The sequence below is a fragment of the Sturnira hondurensis genome, unplaced genomic scaffold (assembly GCF_014824575.4).
Source record: "Sturnira hondurensis isolate 20B ecotype Veracruz unplaced genomic scaffold, ASM1482457v3 Scaffold0016617, whole genome shotgun sequence".
NCBI lineage: Eukaryota > Metazoa > Chordata > Mammalia > Chiroptera > Phyllostomidae > Sturnira > Sturnira hondurensis.
Genome location: NW_028089248.1, coordinates 3,440,842 through 3,454,715, shown reverse-complemented (window position 1 = coordinate 3,454,715; position 13,874 = coordinate 3,440,842).

Genomic DNA, 13,874 nt, shown 5'->3' with positions numbered 1-13,874 from the left:
AACCCAGGGGAGGGGGCACACACGCTTCAGAGACTCTGTGTGACAGGATGTCCCTTTTGTCAGTCCTTTGAAACTCCTTCTCTGCTGCAAAACCTGACCTGGCTGTTGGGGGTGCCTGGCTTTCCTCGCTCCCGGCTTCCTCCCAGCTGGTGTCCCCTGCAGCTGGTGCGGCCATTGCAGGGGTGGTTGTCATCGAATCCTAAATAATTAACATCTTTTTCTGTCACATTTCCATGTCCCCTCTCCCCAATCCCTTTTGCTTTGCGTTCAACTATCAGCTGCAATTTGGCTAGCTAGCATTTATGGAGCACCTACTCTGTGCTTATGCTTTTTTGCATGCTATGTTTTTTAAAAACATACAACCCTTTTGGGGGCAGGCACTGCTATGGGCCTCATTTTTCTAATGGGGAAACTGAGGCTCAGGAGGAGAGGGACTTGCTCGGTGCCACACAGGGAGTCTGAGCAGAGTGGAGACTCAGCCCCAAGCCAGCCTGACCCAGAGGAGCGTTTTCTGTATGCTTCAGGGGCTGACCTGGCGACTTCGGGTTAAGAAGCAAACAGCACAGAGGTGTTCGTTCCAGGTCCTCTCCTTTGGATGAAGAGTCAGAAGCTACAAAATGTGGAAACGGGGGAACCACAGAGTTCACCTGCTGCAGGCTGTCCATTTCTCAGCTGGAGAAACTGAGGCCCAGAGAGAGGAGGGCACTGACTCCAGGTCAATTGGCACCCCAGGGGCAGTCTCCAGGGTGCTGACTCTATTCCAGGGCTCCCTGTGCTCCAGGCATAGACGTCCTGTCGCCTCACCTCCCTGGTCCTCCGTCTATCTGTCTGTCTGTGCACAGGACCAGTGCCTCAGGCTGGACTCCCAAGTTGTCGAGGACATGAAAGCGCTTGGTGAACAGATGGGCCGGCTTGCCCATTTCCAGGCCCTGGGAGCCCTTGGCCCCATTTGGCAGGTCGGACCCAGGCCAGCTCGGAACTCCTCCTGGAGACACCCCTGAGCACCGAGCGTCTCACTGCAAATGTCTCCACGCCTCGGAACCCGGCTGAGAGCAATGGCTGAATTGTCACTGCAGGGTGAATGACCAATGCTGTACAGGTGACCGAGGTCCAGACCAATCAGAAATCTCTCCAGGCCTTTCCATGAGAGAGAATTCAACAGAGGGATTGATTGCACAAGAGAAGTAAGAGCAGACAAGCCAACCAGGGAAAGGAAAGACAGCCGGGCGCCTAGCAACAGCAGGAAGCTGCTGCCACCCCCAGGGCTGGGGGCAGATGAGGTCGGGGGGGGGGAGGGTTGTTAGCAGAGCCTGGGAGCTGGGGCAGGAGCTGGAATCCGGGAGGGGGCTGCCTAGCGTGGGGTACGAGGTGGACCAGAGGCTGGGCACAGCCTCTGTTGTTGGAGACACAGCAGGAAACAGACTCGGGTACTGGGAGAGCGCCTTGGCTTTTCCCTTACTCGGCAGTGCCTCCCAGACGCCGGTGACAGGGGAGCCTGGGGAATGTGTAGTGTTCCTGGGACACGGAGCAGAGCAGGAGAAAGTCTAGGATGGGATTTGGGGTCAACGGGCAGTGAGTGGCACGGGGTCATTAATACCATTCGGGACTCTGCACCGAGGTGCGGCTCAGCCACCTGTCAAGTGCCCCTTAGGGGTTCTCTACTCAGTGACAGTGGACTCCTCATTGCCCCAGGCTCACACTGTTACAGAAAGGGAGACCGAGGCACCACCCCTGAAGGAAGCACCTAGCCAGGGACTGGGAGAACCAGCTTTGACCTTGGCCTCCTGCTCCAACTTTGTGTCCTCCCCCCTTGGCTCTGGGTCCAGGGGGGCTGCCCTCAGTACAGGGCAGCTGTTAACGTTATTTCCCATCTCACAGCGGAGGAAACAGAGGCATAGCCAGGTCATGGCACCACCCTGGGCCCCTTAGCCCGTTGGTGGCTGTGCTGGGAGTGTGAACCCGCCTCTTCTGGCTCCAGAACACAGGTCCTTAACTGTCGGGCTGGTGGAGGAGGGCAGTCCTTGGACCCCTTCCCCTGCCGCAGGGGGCTCCCTGGAACCCTGCTCGTGGCCATTGCTCCCTCCTTACTTGGTCAACTCTGCCCAGGGGACTGGCCAGCTGGTGAGGCTCCGGTGGGACCCGCATGCCTGGTTCGAGGAATTCAAAACACCATTTATGTATCAATGACTTCAGCTCATTGGATCACAAAGGATGGAGCCCAAACTGCTCTCTGGAGCCACTGTCCTCCCTCAGCTGTGCCAACGTTGCCTTTGATCTGCTAATCCTGTGTTTATAAGGTTAGGAGATAAGCAGGCAGAACGAAATTCTTTTCTCTTTTGGTCCACCTAAGGAGCCATGAACGGCCAAACCTCACAGCCCTCCCTGTGGTCCTGTGCCCCGTGCCCCGGGGAGAACTCAGAAGGCCCGAGGAAGTCTCCGCATACTGCCCCACACAGGCCATCTGGGGTGGTGGGCACTCCCCACTGGGTCTGCCAGCTCCCTCTTCCTCCTCCCTGCCTCCTCTTCTTCCTCCAGCCTCTTTGAGCTGACCTCAGGCTATGAAAACCAGGAAGCTACTCTAGCCAGGGGCCTTCCCAAATTGCTAGGGCCTGCTCCCTCCTTGGTCCTCCTGGTCGTTCATCCACGAACCTGCCTTTCCACCGGGACCCCTACTGCATGGCATTTGCCCTGGAGAGGGGACAGAGACCCTGTCCCTCGAAGAAGGACAAGACTTCAGGCCAGTTGAGTCCAACCCATGTTCATGGCGTTCGTGCAAGAGAAAACCCTTGGGGAGTGTTTATAAATCAACGGACAGAACAGCTGAGAGAGCTGTGTGCATTTGGGCAGTAAATGCCAGCTCGAGACAGTTATGTGACCTCGGGCGATGGGTTAACCTCTCTGAGCCTCTTCACTCACATGAGGGGAATAATGAATGATGGGACCTGCCATGGCTACTTAACTCTCGCCGTGAGGATGAAAGGTGGGCGCTGCGGCCTGGTGCAGAGTAAACGCTTAATAAAGGGCACCTGTTGTGATGGCCCTTGTGACCCTCCCTGATAAGGAGGACAACTTGTATCAGTGCAGGGTCACCCGCTCATCTGTTTGGTGGAGGGTATGTGGCTGCGGTCTGCCCCCCTCCCCGGGCCCCAGAGACAAAGCGGATGGACCCTGCCCTGTGGCTTAGGCCAGTGCTGGGAAGAGGGACGGAGGTCCAAGTGGTCAGCACTCTGGGGGAGACAGGACCTGGGCCAGGTACTCTGGCAAGCAGTTGTGACGGTCATTCGAGTCACAGATGACAAGGGCCACAGGAGCAAGGTGCGCAGGTCAGAGGAAGGCCAGGATTGCTTGGAGGCGGACGGAGCGAGGCCGCAGAGCCGGGCCTGGAGTGCAGGGGTCCTGACCTGTTTCATGTGGAAGTCACTCTTTAGAGGCCAAAGGCTGTCAGGGGCCAAGGCTAGACCTTGGCTTGGGAGGACAGGGGAGACTAAGACAGAATGGCCTGCTTACTCTGCATGGGGGCAGGGGCAAGGTGGGTCTGGGCAGGAGCACTGTTTGGGGAGTCTGGAGGCTGTTCCTACTCTCTGAGTCCTTGGCCAAGGCCCCTCCCATAGAGGCGATCGCCTGGCCCTATGCCCGCCTCTCTGTCTTTAAACTATGAACTGTAAGCTCCTTCGATAAGAGATTGCCTTGTCCAACTTTGCATCACCCACATGTCAGTGGAGAGCACCCCATTTGGAAGACGTTCAGAAAATAGACTCAAATCTCGTATTTGCATCTGGGAGTGGGGTGCAGGGGCCAGATGCTGAGATTTCTGCAGGTTTCTAGGTCCACACACTTCCCCAGGCACTTCTGGTCCGGACGGCCGGCTCCCCTGAGCTCTCCCATCCACTGCCCCTCCTTCATGACCATGTCCATTCTCACCCCGCTCCTGGCCCCACAAGGGCCCCAGCTGCCACTCACAGGAGTCATCCCTGCACACAGAAGACCTTGCTGGTGGCTGGCTCCAGAGTGAGGCAGGCCGCAGCACAGAAGTGGACATGCTGAGGCCCGGATCAGTCCCCTGTACCTGGAAAAGCCCCGGAGCCCTCGCCCCTGTGGAAGGTTCCCACCCAACAACTCTCAGTGCGGGCTCCAGCCCCCGTTGGCCAGCCCTGATTTCTCCAGCTCCCCCAGCCCCCCACACCCTTATGCACAGCAGTTTGGTTTCTCCTCCCCCAAACATGCACATCAGGACCCACCTTCACCCTTCACCCTTCACCCTTCACCCTTCACGTGCAAACTGCCGCAGCAAGGTATTTTCCTAAACAAATTGTTTTCTTGAAAAGGGACTTTGGAACCAAGTGTTAAATTGCTTATTTTTCAGATGTATTTCTCTTTACCCTTTCCCTGCAGGCCAGAGCATGGCCATCTGGGTCTGTCTCCCCTCATTTGTAAATGGGGTCACCCTCTCTGACTCGCCATGTCCTGAGCCTGTTTGGGGGGGGCATGATAACAACAGAATAATGCGCAAGGTAAGAAAAGGGCGGCACACGTGTTCGAATCCTCGCCGTAAACATTCCATGACCGTGAAAATGGCGCTGTCAGACTTGAGCAGAGCTTGGGTCTCTTGGGCTCGGATCTCCGAGCGGGAAGTTTTCGGCTTTGCCGACAAAACAGCTCTTTGCTCTGCCCACGGCTGAGATTTGCCGAGTGCAGGAAGGACGGCGCAGAAACCGAGGTTCCCTGTCAGAGAAAGACCAGAGCTGTCCGTTCTGCTTCCTCTCCTGGGGGCGGGGGGCCGGGGGGGGGNCTCCTCCCCCGCGGGGGGGGGGGGGGGGGGGGGGGGGGGGCGGCGCGCAGGCTCTGGTTTCTTCTTCTTCTTCCTTTTTAATTTTTAGTTTTTTCCTCCACATGCACCTCTTCCTCTCGGCTTCCTTCACAGCTTGATCAGCGATTGGTGCCCACTTTCAACATCAGTGGCCAGGCGTACATTTCCTTACTCATGCACCACTCTGTGTCTAAGTTCTCAGGCTCCGAGAGAAAACAATAGAACCCCCCTACAGGAGGTAGGCTGTGTAAACACACATTCGTTTGGGGAGAAGGAGTGAGGAAGGATGAAATATTCAGGAAGCAGTCTGTTCTGCAGGGGTGTTATTCCGCACAGCCAGGGAGCGGATTAATGGCACCGTTTGCGAGGGAGGGAGACTAGCCCCATAAAATATACATCAGTGGGGTTGGAGGTGAGGTGGGCAGGGGTGCTTGGGGTGGGCCGTGCAGGCCCCAGCCAGACCATCTGGCCCCCACCCTTGGGCTCCTCCCTCAGACCTCCCAGCAGCTGGCTCTTGGGCCCGGGGCGGGGAAAGCAGCGACAGGGGGTGAGCTGGCCATGCCCAGCAGCTGCAGGGGCCCGATGGGTACGTGGGGAGGAGTATTGGGTAGAGAGGCGGGAGGCCCGGCCCTGCCTCTGAGCCGCTGCGTGGCCTTAGACAAGTCACTTAACCTCTCTGAGGCTTTGTTCCCTTCACTCTGAAACGAGGACCAGACGATTCCCAGCAGGGCTGAGTAAGTGCTGGGATGGTGGGTGGGCGACCCCCGGGAACGAAACAAGACGGAAAAGGTCATGTTTGTTCAGCTTCATCGTTGGGGGTGCACTGCGTGTGTATAACTGAGAAACGTTCTTACTTGAACCACCCACAGAACCCACCCTGTGAGAAAAGGAGGCCAACAGCCCAGGAGAAAGTGGGTGAAGAGCAGAAATAGACAAATCCCCAGGGGAGGGGCGACTGTCCTGGGCCAGCAAAGCAAGGTGTGGGCGCCTGGGCAGCGGCAGCTGCCGGTCAAGGTGTCAGAAGGTGCTCGCCCACTTGGGCCTGGGGAACGGGGAACGCAGGCCATGGGAACTGGGTGGCAGAGATCTGACAGGCCCGCCCCGCCCTCCTTGGCTCCCTCCCATGGAGGGGGGGGATACTTGCTTCCAAAGTTCAGGTGTTTCTCTGGAGCCAGGCCTAGGGAGGCCACTGGCCTTCCGATTCTGAAAATCCTTTCTCTGCAAACGCCCCCCTCCCTCGGACTGAGGACCAGAAGCAGGGGTGCCCTCTCCCCAGCTCTCCCTGCGCAGGAAGCTGGCCCTGGGGAGTCACAGGAAGCTGGGGGTCTGGTCTCCTCTGAGTCGGCACACTGCCCTCCAAGCAGGGAGAACGACACTTGCCATCTGAACATCCTAGAAGAACTGGGGGAGGAAAGATAGGAGGGGCTTCCTCCCAGACCTGCTCGTCCCCCCACACTGACCCCTCCCCCACTGTGCAGGGGCCCACGATGCTTATTGTGCACCATGAGTGTCTGTCTATTCAAGCAGCCTGGAGGGGGCCTATGTCAGCCCCCCAAGCTGGGTGGTGTTGGGCATGAGTCCTAGGGCTGAGCGGGGGTCGGGGAAGGGGCGCCTCCTTCTACCTGGGGAGGGCCCCAGGAGTTTGGGGAAGCTGCCCCTCACAGAGAAGCTTTTCCACGGCCTTTGCTTTGGGGGACACTGGCAGCAGTCACGGAGCACGAAAGCCCAGTCCTCCTCCCCACAAGGTATGACAGGCGGAAGGGCACGCTGCCCCAAACCGGCTCCACTGCTCCTCTCCAGGCCCACCCTGTGGCTCCTACTGCCACGCACGGGGCCCTTTCTGGACACTTCCTCTGGCTCTGGGACTTAGGCAGGGAAAGCACAGGGGGGTCAACACCCCTGCGGTGAGACTTCAGGCAGTGACCAACCGCTTTCTCGCCTCTTTGGCAGGACACCTGACTGCACTGTCCCCAGGGGAGTGAGCCCTGTGCCCTGAGCGTGACCTGCTCACTAACACCCTGGGATCGGCTTCCCCGCTCCTCTGTCTCCCATTCCAACCTGCCCCCGACCACGGCTGCTTCCTCAGATCCCCTCCCCCATTTCAAATGCTGGTCCCGGAGTCTGCTTTTGGGGAGCTCCCCTTCGCACAGTAGATGTAGCAGAACCCAAAACATCATGGGGTGGAATTTAGACCATGTGAGCCCCTCACTTATAGTGCCCGGGCCAGAGAGTTCTGCCACATTCCCCAGCCCTGCGATGCTGACCAGTCCAGCCAAGCTCTCCTGGACGCACAGCGTTTTCTGGTGACACAGAGGCATGTGGCTCGGGGGCCCACGGGTTTCTGGCTGGACCGTGTCTGGGGCAGTTCTGAGGTGGCGTCTGACTGCCGCACTATCTGTGTCGGGAAGTGGGGTGTTTCCCAGAAACTGGACTTGCTCATGACCCCCCCCAGACCATGTCAAGTGGTCCCAAGAGGGACCTTGTGTCCCCCCTCCCATGCGACCTCCTGCCCCGCTCCCAGAGGAGGGCTGGCCCCGTCCAGGGAGAGTCCAACCAGGCACTGTCACAGGTCAGGCTGACACAAGGTGACTAGGCAGGTTGGCTTGGGGGGTGTTTCCGCGGTGGGGCCCCTGCAGGTGGAAGACTTGGTGCGTGGGTTGTGTGCTGGTGTTCGGGGAAGCTGATGAGAGAGAAGGATGGGCCTCGAGAGGCTCCGGGGGGCCCAGCATGGGCGGAGAGGAGAAGGCTGTGGGTTCACTGTCTGACACTTGGACCGTCGGACCTCTAGAAGTCACTGGATAGAAGTGTGGGGTTCCAGGCTGGAGACACCAAGTAGGTGCCCCCAGAGGGGCTGAGTCATGGTGGCTCTCTGGGAGAGCCAGCCAGGGGGTCATGAGCCAGCAGGGGGCTGGGAAGGTCCCAGGGGCCCTCAGGTACAGCCTGGGCCCGCCGCCCCCACCCAGAGCTGCAGTCACTGAGGGCTCCCGTGATGAGGGCTGAGTTTGGTGGGGTGTCACCTGTGAGGGAGCTGCTGGCAATTCCTACTGTGCTGGTGGCAGCGCCGAGTGATGCTCTGTGAGTTTGGGGTCCAGTGGTTTAGCTGTGAGGTGAGCGGGGTGGAGAGATGGGGAGGGAAGGCGGCCACAAAGGGCAGGCTCTGCAGTGGGGTGTCCCGGGGGCAGCTGGGGAGTCCTGGAGCGCATGCGCCTCTCATGCACTAGGAACGGGTCCGTGACACCAACTCTGTCCCCCAACCCCAACAGAGGTCCAGAGCCTCTCCTGGGGGGTGACGTCTGCTAGCCCTTCCAGCCGCCGGGTGGAGTGGACTCTGAGACCCTCAGGCAATGAGACGTGGGTGCAGTTGAAGCCCCAGACAGTCAAAGCCCCAGCAGGGTGGGCAGGGCAACCACCACATGGACCCCATTCCCACCCCAGCCCTCTCCACTGCTCTGGCCAGCTTGGCTCTGACCTTCCAGGCCCTGGCCTCCTGGCATCTCCCCTGTCAGCCCCCTTGCCAGCCTGGCTCTCCTCCCACAAACCCTCTTCGGAGCTGGCCCTGGGCTTCCTGCCTCATCCATCTCTGGAGTGCCCGGCCTATCCCCTCATCCTCCTGACCCCTCCTGACCCCTTCTGCTGCACGGGTCAGCCCCAACCCCTCCTCCTCCAGCGGAACTGCTGGCTCTGGCTTCCCAGAGGCTCCTGGGAGCCGGGGGGCACCCACAGCGCTCGCTGCCTCCCGACCAGGGCTGGGTCTGGCTGGTGCTCTTTCCCCATGTGTAGCCTGTTCCCCTAAGTAGACAGCACTCTGTGTCTCCCGCGGCACTGAGTCCCAGTGTCCTGAACACATAGTAGGTGCACAGTGAGGATGATGGTAGTGGGGGTGACCAGGTCTCCAACGAACAGCTCGTGGTCTCGCTCCGTAGCTGACAGGTCGCCTAACCGTCCTGAATCTGCGTTCCTACAGCAGAGACTTGCTGCTTGTCCTAAGTGGTTCTCCTTTCCCCCCTGGGATCCTAGCGGACCCACACTCCGCCCCCGGGGGGTGGGGGTGAGGCGCAGCTGCGAGACTGCACTCTGTTCAGGCCCCTGGGCGGACGAATACCCTCGCCTGCACGCATTTCCCGTAACCCCCTGCAGAGTGACCCTTCACTGTTGGTGATGGAAGACAGACAGAGCCTGGGCCCTGTCACCGCTGAAGCAGGGCTGCCCCGGAGAGCCCCACGCACGACGTCCTCACCGGGCTACCGCATGAGTAGGGAGTCAGCTTTTATTTTTAGGACAATTGGAGTCGTCTGTCCACCTTGACTAACATGGGGATACTTACAGTAAGAGTTACACCAACATCAATGGGCAGTCGCTGACATTCATGGCGAGACCCGTTTAGGAGGTGCTATGCCAGTTTGCTGGGGCCACCGTAACAAAGACCCTCGTATTCAAGGGCCTTCGACACCAGAAATGCGTTGTCTCAGAGTTCTGGAGGCTCGGGGCCGAGTTGGTCCCTCCCGAGGCTCTCCTTGGAGTGTACACAGCACCCTCTCCCCGCGTCCCCCGTGGTCTTCCCTGTGCAGATGTCTGCGGCCAAATTCCCTCCTCTTATAACATTTTGCTGTTGGGTTAGGGCTCACCATAACGACCCCACTTTTACTCAATCACCTCTTTAAAGACCGGGTCGCCCTGGCTGGTGTGGCTCATTGGGTGGAGCACAAGCCTGCAAACCAAAGGGTTGTCAGTTCGATTCCCTGTCAGGGTACATACATGCCTGGGTTGTGAGCCAGGTCCCCAGCAGGGGGCGCACGAGAGGCAACCACACATTGATGTTTCTCTCCCTTTCTCCTCCCCTTCCTCTCTCTCTAAAAATAAATAAAATAAAAAAAATATGTATATAAAAAGACCCCGTCTCCAAGTACAGTGACGTTCCCAGGTGTTGGAGGTTAAGACTTTGACATGTAAACTCTGGGGGCATGATCAATCCCCCAGCAGATGCTCAGTGGCCGTCTCATCCCGTGCTCTCGTCCTGTGCTCTCTGGAAACTCCGAGGCACTCCAGTGGTTGAGAGTGAGGTCCAAAGCCCGTCCTGTGTGCTGGGAAACGCGGTGTCCAGGGTGTTGATGGACTACAGACCCTCAGTCCCAAGTCTGCCCCTTTGGTGGGACTGCATAGAGGACACGGTGACTCTGAGATGGAACGTGGCAGGTGTGAGGGCTACTCGGGAAGCAAGAGCCCAGGCTGGGCTTGGGGGAAGGGCAGCAAGGTGGACCACGCAGTGGACTTGGTCATGACCCCATCGATCTGTGTGGCTGGGGGACCCTGAGGCCATTTTCATGGAGACACCGGGTCCTAGTCACTTCCCCTGTGACATCCCTGTGTTTCTCCTCCTCTCCCTCCTGCCTCCAACCTTGGGCTTTCAGAGACCAAGTCCTAATGGTGACAGCCACCACAAGCCATTTCTCCAGCACTTACTAAGTATCGGACACTTCACTAAGCACTCTCCCTCTGCAATTTCCGTCACCTGTCTCCGACTCCTCTCTGAGTGGGCTCTCTTGTTATCTCCATTTAAAAGGCCTAGAGAGGTCAGACCACTTGCTGAAGCTCACATACAGGCAGAGGCAAGGACGGTAGTTCGGGTTTGTTACGAGACAAACACGTTGCTCCTTCAACTCCAAGCCGGCCCCTGGGGTTGTTATCCTTGACTCAGACTGGGGCCTGCCCCCTCCTGCCTGCAGAACAAGAAAGCCCCCTCCAGCCCCGCTCAGGGCTCCTCCGAAGTCTGGCCCCTCTCCCTGTCCCCATGCCAGCGGCGGGGAGATTTTGTTCAAGTGGAAGTGAGCGGAGGACTTTTGTACCACTTAATTTGCATGTATGCCAACAAGCCGAAATGTGCACAACCTTGGAACGCTTTCAAAGGCAGGAATAATTCCTCCGAAATAGGTCTTCCAAAGCTTTATCTTGTCCTTTCTTTTTTAGTTAATCTTGGAGCCCCTTAGCATGTCAAAGCAATTTTTCTAATGTCACATCTTCTAGACATTAGCATGAAAGGGCTTTAAGAGATGATTTGAGAAAGAATAAATGTTGAATGAGCATTTATTATAGAGTCGTTTACGCTACATTTGCATTTTGACTCTCTGTCTGCCGCGGGGCCTCCCCAAGCAAGCTGATTTGAAAGTCAGCGCTGTCTCACCAGGAGAAGCTGCAACTGTGTTTCCCCTCAGCTGTTTTCCTCCAGGCCTTAATTTCTAGGAAGAGGTGATTTCACTGGGCTGGTTGTCTTGGGCAATGAGATTCAGCAGAGCTTGGGCACCTGAACAGGGAGGTGGCGCTGCTCAGGAGCAAAGGTCAGGAAGGCCCCCCTGGAAGTCCCCGTTTCTTCCTGGGCCCCTCCGAAGAAATTAACTAGCAGGGTCCTGTCGCCTTCCAGAAGCTGCCCGGCCCAGCTGGCACGGTGCAGTGGTTAGAAGTCCAGCCTGTGAGTGAGGCTGCCTGGGTGTGGCTGCAGCCTCTGCCGCCGCTCGAGACGAGGGAGAGAGCGGGTTTAGCCGGCGTCCTTCTTGGTGGCGCGGCTGTCATACCTGCCTGCATCCCGGAGGGTCGGCGTGAGGGTGACATGGTGGGTAGACAGAAAATCTGCTGTGTGGTGTCGGGCATACTGTCTGGGCTCAATACCTAGTAACTGGTTTTAACACTTCTATTACTGGGGGCTATGGAACTCGACCAGAGTTCCAGGGACGTGAACTTGGTTTGTGCCAAGGGTGGGCTTTCCCATCTCCGCACCTGGAACAGACTCATTCTGTGGGTTCTGACCCCAGACGGGTGGATGTGAGTGGGTTCTGGGGCTGACAGGTGTCTTAGGGACCCTGTCAGCCTGTGTGTGTGTGTGTATGTGTGTGTGTGACAGAGAGAGAGAGAGATCAGCTCAGTACACCCCAAGGCTCCCTGAAGCACCGGTCCCTAGAAGCTGGGGTCCCCAGCCCTGGCTCTTCATTTCCCTGTGCCCCCTCCCACCAGACTGTAAGCTGCTTAAGGGCAGGGATAGGCCCTTTTCATCTTCACCAAAACCCGGTACTCTGCTGAGGCTCCGTATGTTTGTCAGGCTTGTTTTTTAAACGCTCCTCACCTGCGTCCAAGGCAACCTCAGGCGGGACCCAACCCGTGCTGACCCAGGGGGGCTGCACTGCTCAAGGCTGAGGATGGGGGCTTGGAGCCCTGGTCCTTGGACAGGACCTCTCCCCGCTGCCCCACCTCTTTAGAGCTGAGGAGCAAGCAAGGCCTCCCCCACAAAGCTAGATCACCCCCTTCATTTCATAGGTTGGGGAGCTGAGCATCAGAGAGGGCTTCTCTTGCCCCTTGGTTGCACAGCATGGCCGTGGGCTGTGCTAGGCCTTGGCAGCCAGGCAGGCCTCCTCTGGACCCTGTCCCACCCCTCCTGTGGGGCCAGGTTCCTTCTGTAATAGACCCTAAAAGCAGCCCCAAGGCCAAGGCCGGATCTGCTCGGCTCCCACTCTTGCTGTTATCACTCATGCCCCACCCTTTACCGAACTGCTTCCCTGGCCCCACAGGGCTGATACTCAGGCCTCAGATCTTTCTCTGCTTCTCTGTCCTGTTTTCTTGATTTTTGCAAAGCAAAAACAACAGCTGTACTGCTTCTTCGGCACCTGCTGTGTGCTGGGCACAGCCCAAGGCCCTTTCTGGGCAGGGCAGACCCCACGTCTCCATCATGTGGGTGGGTGCCCAGGGTGGCACAGCACAGGCCCCAGGGCCGGGATGGTGACCCAAGTTCCCTAGGGACTCTGCAGTTGTCATGTTGCCAGGCTGCTGCCACACAAGCATCTCCTGCCTTTCCTGTGGTCCTTGAGCCTACAGAAGATGGAGTCTGCCCTGCTTAGTACCCTCCCCTGGACCCCTGAGCTCAATGCCGAAGACGTCACCGAGCCCCTCAATCCCGACTCAGTGACTCAATCACACACTTTTCTCCCTAAGGACCTGATTCCGGCTAGTTCCCCGAGACACTGCACACAGTGCGTCTATGAAGAGAAGCCAGGAGCATAGGACAAACGCTATTTAATGTCCCACTGAATCTGGCAGAGCTGGGTTCAAAGCCCAGTGCCACCACGAGCCAGCTGTGTGGCTCTGTGCAAGTTGCTTAACCTCTCCGAGCCTTGGTTTCCTTCTCCCTCAAATAAGGATGATAATAAAGAAGTTGCTTCCCATCTCTGGACCTTAGTTTCCTCTTCTTTAAAAAATCCAGGTTGGGCCTCTGGATGTCAGGGGTGGGATGGTTTGCCCCTTCCCATCCCCCACCAGAGGGGAGAGCGGTCCCACCCAGGCTCCCATCCTGCAGCCGATCTTCGGCCCCAGAGTGCATCCTTGTTCTGTAGAGAAAGAAGGAGGCCAGGGTTGCCAGTCAGGGGCTACGAGAGAGAGGGAGAGAGAGAGAGAGAGCGAGCGCCCCCGTCAAGGCCAGCCCCCTCCCCTCCTGGAAACCTGCATGCAGAGGATGAAGGGAACAGAGCAGAGGCGAAGCCTGGCCTTCTGAGGAACATGGGGTGCCCACTTTGAACGATGGCCTTTGTGCCTGCCTATTCAGGGCGGCCTCGGGACAATGGGGGGCAGGCACACAGGGGAGGACAATGACAGGGACATCGCTGCCGCTTTGCATTCCCTTTGAAGTGGCGCTGCCCTGGCCCCCTGCCGCTTGGAAAAGAAGGCTTTTGTTGCCTGCTCCAAAGATGCTGTAAGATGCTGCGGAAAAAGTAACTGGAGGGGGTCCGCTCGATCAAAAAAAAATTAAATATAAGAAACAAATCGAGCCGGCCACGTGGGGGCTGGCGGTAGCTTTGAACCTGAGACGAGAAGGCACATTGCAATCCAACTCTTTCTTCCCCCAGGGTTTCTGGGGGCAGTCTCCGTGGGAGCCAGGGTGTTATGGGTGGGAGCTGGGGGCCCCGGGTGGGGACTGGGGTCTCCTCCAAAGCTGGAGCTGGGACCCAGAAAGCTGAAATCTGCTCTGGGGCTGGTATTTGGGCAGAAAAGGGCTGCAGGCAAAACCAAAATAACAGTGCCGGGCACTGAG